Source organism: Amborella trichopoda, chromosome 3 (assembly GCF_054954075.1).
Source record: "Amborella trichopoda isolate Santa Cruz 75 chromosome 3, AtrichopodaSantaCruz75HAP2 v2.0, whole genome shotgun sequence".
NCBI classification, from domain to species: Eukaryota; Viridiplantae; Streptophyta; class Magnoliopsida; order Amborellales; family Amborellaceae; genus Amborella; species Amborella trichopoda.
Window position 1 is genome coordinate 53,156,737 of NC_142338.1, and position 8,619 is coordinate 53,165,355.

An 8,619-nucleotide genomic window follows, 5' to 3' on the forward strand; every position below is an offset into this window, starting at 1 on the left:
CTAGATATTTCAATGGGACCACCTACTAGTATTTAACGTACAAGGTAGAACAACATACTTTAATGTTGTTCACTCGTGGAACCCAAATGTATAGTGATGGTTGTATGGCTACAAAAAGGAGCAACTTATTTGAAAACTCTTTTGAGCTCATGAACATACGACCCCATGTGATGAGGGTACAAGATAATCTTCTGCGACAATAGGTCCATGATTCGTGATGCAATGTGAAAGATGAGCTACGACCACTTTTGAGATGATATTCGAACAGCAAAGAGAAAAATGTGCTGCCTCTATAAATCCTTTTGTGAAAGGATTGATGGCGGATTAAAGTATTGAGCGAATAAGTAAAAATGCTTGACAGAGATTGTAATTGGGAGAGAGAGATGGGAATGAGAGAAAGTGAGAAAGAGAAAATGTAAGGCCTTCAAAGGCCAAGTGGGATATGTTGAGTTTATGTGGCTTTTTAAGGCCTTATGAGTACTTGTAAATTGAAATGATATAGTGGAACATAAACACAGTGGAAGTGTGGTCCCTTGTGGACCATACTAAGCAAACGATGTTTGCTGATACCAGACTATGTTTAACGATCTAAGCCAATCGATTGGGAAAAATCCTTGTTACCTGGGCATAAATAACAAACCGAGAAGGGTTCTAATGGGTTAGCCATTGATGAGGTCAGATAATATGCCCGGATGAGTGAGCCAAGGGACTGTGTGACCCTTGTGTGTGATAGTGGCCTACAAAGACGAGGGGCCAAAGCCTCATCCATGGGTCATCACACGGTATGCATATCGTTAGATCGTTCAGGAAAGCTAGAAATCCACATTTTAGGGTGAAGCGTATGCATGTGCGAGAGATACACCCCTATGCACCTAAGAGCTGTGGTCGCATCACGTCTAGGTGACCTTGACTCGTCTCTAAGGGAGGACTTGAAATCCACAGACTAAGATTGCGACCCCTTGGCTCATTGACCGGACTTTGGTGACCTGCTAATGAGCCCCTGTTTGGACTCTAGGTCATGGGAAACACTGGGTCGGTCTGATAAAGCAAGTGTGGTCTGTAGTCTACAGTTGCAGGTGGAGTACCCCATGATTGTTGATTCCTAAACCATATAGATCATTTTCCTATCAAATTAATTTAATTGTGTTTGTTTTAAGGTGACAATTATTTTAGGATTATTATTTGAATTTTTAAAAACCCCTGGATATTTTATTTATAATTTTTTCATTTATAAAATTAAAGATGTTGATTTTTCAATGGTTTAAATATTCAAATAATATTCTAAAATATTTTTATTAATTTTAAATATATAAAATATCATGGGGGCCCATTGTGCACATGGGCCCACCATATTTTTAGAAGGTGCCCATTAGTGCCACCCTTGGGTGGCACGCCCCACCCTTATTCTCTTTCTTATTTTTTGGTGATATGGCATGTGGCCATAAGGTCGGAAGATATTGACTAAATATTGACTTGATATATCTTTGAAAGATTTTGTGGAAAGATTAAGTAGGCTTGTGTTATTTTATAGTATGCACAATATTTTTATTAGATTTAATTTATTTAATTTCTATTTATGAAAAAATGGTTTGGAAAATGAGGATAATGCTTCATGCAACTTTCATAATGTTGATGGCATATCTATGGAATGGATAGCTTAAATCTATTACCCCACAAATCACCCAATATCAATGGTTTATATTCAATCTCACAAGAAAAGGCAAACCAAGGAATACGCTAAGAAACTTTAATCTTATTCAAACTCAATAAAAAGCGATTGTCTATACTCAAAAATCACTACACCTTATCTCTTGTACCTAATTTTTATCTTTCTCTCTCATAACCCATAAAAGGGCACTCCCCATTTAGAATTTCTCTCTCTCTCTTTAGAAAAGCTTTTTTCTCTCATGAAAGCCAAAAGGGGCACACACCACTCTTTCATCTTTGATCTCTCTCACACACATTGTAAAAGAACCTAAGGATTTAGATTGTAGACTTTTTCTCTCTTATCTTTCAACTATGGATTTATGGCTAAAGATTTTAGGGTTTAGCAAAATGATAAATGTTAATCCATATCTCTCAAACTAGGTTGCTAAGAGAATTCACCCAGGGTTTGAGTTTGTAATCAAAAGAGTTCATGCTCTATTTGTGTGGCTTGGCTTAAACTTGCTTTTCCGATTGAGATTGAAGGTTGATCGTTGATCTCGCATCATTGGATGGTGGTGACTTGGTGTGGGGTGTAATAAGCCCGGTTGAGGTCTCCATCACTCTTCCTTTTCTTTCTTGCAATCTTATCTTTTATTCTCAAGCATAGTGCATAGTTATTTCAATAGCATCAAGTTGTTAAGATCTTAGTTTTATGGTCATATTGATTTTATTTTAAAATTTATCTTATTGTAATAAAGATCACATGTAAGTTATCTTTTGCCAAAAAAAAGCGGTGAAGAAAAAAAAAATGTATTCTCCGGTAATTGATCACATAGGTCTGTCTTTCAAGCGGGAAGCCACAACCATATGCTCCACATCTGCCCGGTAGCATTCCTGCTACCACGCAGATGGTGCACCTTCGGCAGCAACAGTATAGAGAGAGAAAGAGAGGGAGGAGTTGAGTACTTGAGTTCAGTGAAAGGTCAGCTCCCCGGCCATAATCAATGCCAGTAACATTCTTTGGGTCTCTCTCTGATCTCTTATTAACATAATCAAATCGAGTAACATTCATGTGGTAGCTAAATGCCTGAATCGCTGTCTCTCTCTCTCTTATCGTTGCTCTCTCTCTCTCTATGCTTTAAGCGTTCATCTCTCTCTCTGCATTCTCGCTCTCTGCTTTCAGCGTTATCTTTCACTCCCTGTGATCGTTACTCTCTCTTGATATTTACTTTCTCTCTCTTCTTTAAGCATTTGTCCCTCTCTCGCTCTGGATAGTTACTTTCTCTCTCTTCTTTAAGAATTCATCTCTCTCTCTCGCTTTTGATAGTTACTTTACCTGTGACCTTTAAGCATTAATCTCTCTCTGGGTGGCGAATATTCATGGAAGGCCTTTATCTCTGCGAATATTCATGGAAGGCCTTTATCTCTGTATTCTATTGAGGACTATAGATTTGTGCGAATATTCTCTGGAGGCTACTTTCTTTTACAGGCATCTTTTTCCGGTATGTGTTCATCAGTTTCCGGCATGAGAGTTCTGCATCTCTCACATGCATTGGATGAGTTCATCAGTTTCCGGCATGAGTGTTCTTTCTCTCTCTCTCTTACGTTTTGATCTTTGTGATTGATGTTTTGAATATCAAAAGAGATTAAGGCGTATGGTGTAATTTGTAAGCACATAACATTTGTCCACTCCTGTTCATGGATGACTTCATCCCAATGTGATGGATACATAGCAATTTTATAGTTGTTTTAGAGAGAGAGAGAAAGACGATGGTTGTTCTAGAGAGAGAGCAATATTATTGTTGTATGAGAGAGAGGGAGGTTGATTCATGGTATATGTTACACGGTGGTCTGCACTCTCTGTGTGAGAGAGAGTTGGGGATGAACGAAATACGACATTGGTATCTAGTGTATGATAAACCACATCGGATACACGATCTTAGTATGGTCTACTCACTAATTATCAGTTGTGGTACCGAGTATATTAAGAGGAAAAAAATGCATTTTCAGCTCCGAAAACTCTTAAGAAAGCCTTGAAATTTGTTTTAGCAACTAAATATGAATTTTAAAGTTCTAATTTAAGGTTTGGTCACAAAAAGTAATGAGGGAGGTGCACAAACAAAACTGGATCGTATTCTTGAATTTGGAATGAAAAGAGGAGTAATGCTTTGATTGGAATATCGTTCACCACGATTGAAGCATATTTGTAGATAGTTGAAAATCACAAAAAATTAATAGTTTAAAAAATGTGTTCTAAGATGTACTAGTTATAAGGTTGGAAATCTTTTTAAAAAAAAAAATCTCATTCAAAATAAGATTTAATGAAAGGTTTGAAACCTTTTTGTTTTTTTTTCCTCCTTCAAAATAAGATTTAATGAGTTTTTTAGATGCTCTGCAGTTCTAAGTTATAAGGTTGACACCTCATATGTCGTAATCAGTGATAAAAAATTGTGAACTGGACCTAAACAATCGCCTGCATTAAAATTGCGAAATAGCGTGAAATAAATCACGAATCCCATTTGAAATCACCTAATATTCTAGTGAATTTTTTAGGTGCGACTTAATTTGATGGTTAAACTTTGAAATTGCAATGCCAATTTAGAATCCGTGAGTCAGCACCAATTTGAGAGCCAATCGATTCTAGTTCAAGATATCCTGAATACCTCTACTTTTTCAGTTTTTAACTCTTTTCTAAATCTTTGTTAAATATGGCCATTCGCCTTTAGAAATCACCTTAGCCGGGCTAGCCAAATTAAAAAAAGAACCTCGTGAGATGGGAACGATTCCAATTTGAAACACAATTCAAAACAAGCGATTCAAAATTGGGCCGAGTTTAATTGTTCTCGAATGAGTTTTTTGGACTTGGCTCGTTGTTGAGTCGAGTACAGGTGCAACTTGGGCCATTTAAAAAGCTGAAAGAAATTGGAAAAAGTAATAAAAATGTGAAATTAGTGTAAAAAATACACACACACCCATTTAAACTTGAAATTACACCCCCATTTAAACTTGAAATTAGTGTAAAAAATACACACACCCCCATTTAGACTGGAGATCCCATATGCACCCATTGGAAGCCTATGGACCTCACTAAAGTTTATTAAAAATGCCTTTTTCTTCCTCTCTTATTCCCGATAGTGTAAATCATTGTCCCTTCTCTTCTTAATAAGGGTGAGGATCTCAATTTTGTCTTCTTTTTTTTCTCCTCAAAAATGCCTTTTTCTTCCTCTCTTATTCCCGATAGTGTAAATTATTGTCCCTTCTCTTCTTAATAAGGGTGTGGATCTTAAAATTTCCCTTAACCCATCTCAAGCTCAGGTAAAAGAGGCAAATTGCATTAGGTAGGCAGCTAGAGTGAAACTTTGCTATTTTGTCAAGCTTGAACCTAGGCTTTTGGTCCTATTGAGGGTATGTCCATTGATAGAGAAGAATGAAAGAACATAATTCATGTAGCCGACCCTAAATAGTTAGGATAGACTTGATGTTAGTAATGATGAACTCTCACTCGTATCAAAGGTAAAGAGACATTATCTATTATTTAATCATGCAAATAATAAAAAAGGTAATGGATAGAAAGTGCAAGGGAAAGTTTCATGAAGTAGAGAGAAAATGGGAGAAAGGTAAAGAGAGAAACAGAGAGGTATATGGGGGCAGAAAGAGAAAGGGGAAGGGGAAGGGTTAGGGGAAAAAAGAGGAGGAGGGCCATGTGGTAGGTAGAGTGGTAGGTAGAGAAAGAGGGCAAGGGTAACAAGTAGAGAGAGTAAGGTTTGTAAGGTTTGTAGAGTGAGTGTTTTTTTTTTTTACCTTCCAATGTTAACAACATCAAACCTTTAATTATTTTATTTTATTGAATTGTAGGATTGTGACGTCATTTGAGATTTTGTAGTATGTCTAAAACATCATACTTCCCTAAAGTTGGGATGTCCGATATGTGAAACATTGGACTACCCATATTAAAGAATTGGTTCCTGTTTAGAGTCAATCTGATGTCACAAACATTAGATTTACCCAAATAATAAGTTTTCATTTAAAATACAGTATGATGTTCGGGTAATTGGGCTGCCATTCTGCTATAAACTTTCTATTAAGGATCAATTCAATATTTGTAATATCAGACCGACCCTAAATAGGGCTAATTCCTTAGTGTGGGGTAGTCTGACATTTAGACTCCAAAGAACCCTACTTTGGGGCAATATGATGTTTTGGAGATCGGCCGATTCCCGAGTGACTCCTAAATGATGTCATAGCTCTAGAACTGAAGAACATAAAAAAAAAAATTAAAAAATCAGTCTAATGTTGCTGACATTGCAATAGAGCAGACCTCAAAAAATAAAAAACTAAAGGATCGGAGCTAAGCAACTTTTATGAAAAATCGAATCATATACTGTAATACCAGAAATATTTTTCAGTATGGCCATAAGTTTCCCAAAGGAATTTAGCAATTAATTACCGCTAATTTTCATTATTTCACGATTTACGGAAAATAATTTCCATTTTTACTTTCCGACATCTAAGTTTTAACTGAATAAGAAAGGTAAAATATACAACTTTCATTTAAAAAAAATTAGGAAATAGAAAGTTACGACGGAGAGGCAACTTACAAGCTAAAATCGGTTACATTCCCGGAGACGTTAGAATCCCCAACAACCACCAAATGCCATTTTCCCTCTCTCTCTCTTTCTCTCTCTACTCCCTTTGCTTTTTTTCTTCTGCCCTCTCTCTCTCTCTCTCTCTCTAAATGCTTGTTGTCCTTCCTCCGATCAACAAACACCCCCCCCCCTTCTCTTTCTCTTGCATTACCCAACATACTCTTCTTCTCCTCCTTCGTCTTCTTCTTCCTCCTCCAAGAAAATCAAGAACGCCTACTCTCCCTCTCTCCAATATCTTTCTTACCTAAGAGACTCTCTCTCTCTCTAAAGAATACAGGATGCAGGCTTCACGAGAGATTAGAGCAGAGGGTATGATGATTGGGGCGCCTGTTGTGTCCATGGCGGCAGTGCTGTTCATTGGAGTGTTGATGCTGATATTCCCAGATTACTCGAGGTTGGTAGGGTTCAGCCTCGTGGGTGTGCTTTGTCTGATCCCTTTTGGCTTCTGCGCATGGTATGTTTACGTGAAATTGAACCCACCACTGGTTGTTCAGCTTCCGATTGTGAACCGTGGCTTGCAGATGGTGGACCTTCAGCAGCAACAGTTGAGAGAGAAAGAGAGGGAGGAGTTGAGTACTTGAGGTTTGTGAAAGGTCAGCTCCCCAGCCATAATCAATGCCAGTAACATTCTTCCGGTCTCTCTCTCTTTGATCGTATCACTCTCTGCTTAAACGTCATCTGTAGCTGCCTTAAGCGTTAAAGTCTCTCTTTCTGTTTGATTGTTATTCTCTCTCTGCTTTAAGCGTTCATCTCCCCCTCTCTCTCTCTTGTAAGCAGCGGATATTGCCTTTCTCTCTCTATTCTATGAAGTTATAGGTCTGTAGTGGATATTTTCTGGATGCTCGCTCCCACATGTACCGCTTTTCGGCATGAGTTCATAAGTTTCCCTTATGAATGTTCTTCCTCTCTCTCTCTCTGTTTTGTTGTGTGTGATTGTTGTTTTGAATCAAGTGTATGCTGTAATTTGTAAGGTTCGATCTATGGAATACATATAACATTTGTCCCCTGTTGTTCATGGATGAGTTCAGCCAGAGTATGGTTGTTTGGGGGTGCTCTGTTCTTTCCAACTCAGCAGATTCTTGTGCCTCTCCTCCTCTCTCAACAAGGTTCTTCTTACACATTTCTTCCTTCAAGAAAATGGGTTCCGAGGGCAATGGCCTCAATCTTATGACAGCCATAAATAATAACATTCGTGGGGTAGCACAATGAGACTCTCTCTCATCGTTACACTCTCTCTTCTTTAAGCGTTCACTCTCTCTCTCTTGTAAGCAACAGATATTTATGGAACGCCTTTGTTAAATAATTCATTCACATAAAAGAAGAATAAAATAACTCAGAAACTCATAGCATATACGCGGTTTGGCTATACACAGCCTGCATCCATGAGTAAAAAAAATACGATTTTATTTTGTTTTCACCCTTTTTCTGATAGCCTCCTCACGATTTATAAGTTGAGAAAATCTCAAAAATAAAAGAAACACCCAGGTACACAGTTTTCACACGGTATGTCAACTTTACATTGTATGCCAACTATATACCGTGTTAACACTCCCCCTCAAGTTGGTGTAAATAGATTTAAAGCAGCCAACTTGCTTGTTTAAGCCTCCATTTTCCAACAACTTTGCTAAAGATATCGACCAGTTGATTTTCACTGTTGATATATGGAGTTTGAATTAATTTGGCTTGAACTTTTTCCCTGAAGAAATGACAGTCAACTTCGATATGTTTGGCTCTTTCATGAAAAACTGGATTCGAAGTGATGTGGATTGCAGCTTGATTGTTACCATACATTTTGACTGGATAACCATGTATAAAACTAAGTTCTTGGAGAAGAGCTTTAAGCCATACAAGTTCACATACAGTGGATGTCATAGCTCGATATTCTGCTTCAGCTCTAGAACGAGCCATAACATTTTGTTTCTTGCTTCTCTAAGTAATAATATTTCCACCAACAAATGTGCCGAAACCAGTAGTCGATTTCCTATATGACGAATTCCCAACCCAATCAGCATCACAATACCCAAGAATATCAACTTGACGATTTTTATGCATCCAAAATCTATTACCAGGAGAACCCTTGAGGTATCTTATGATCTGCTCGATAGCTTCCATATGAGAAGTACGAGGAGCATGCATAAATTGGCTTGCCATACTTACAACATAAGTTCTATCTGATCTCGTGATGGTTAAATATATTAATTTTCCTTCCAAACGTTGATACCTTCCAATATCTTTAAGAGGTTGACCATCTTCAATAGTTAACTTAGAATTCATTTCAATAGAAGTCTCATTGAGTTTAACTCCTAATTTGCCAATTTTTTTCAAA

The 8,619-nt window shown here is 37.5% G+C and overlaps 1 long non-coding RNA gene across 1 annotated transcript; it reads left to right on the forward strand.

Moving 5' to 3' along the window:
- Positions 1-6,298: 6,298 nt before the first annotated feature.
- Positions 6,299-7,297, forward strand: LOC148782962 (uncharacterized). Its single transcript, XR_016051675.1, has 2 exons — positions 6,299-6,687; positions 6,815-7,297. It is a non-coding gene; the product is annotated as an uncharacterized LOC148782962 (long non-coding RNA).
- Positions 7,298-8,619: the final 1,322 nt, after the last annotated feature.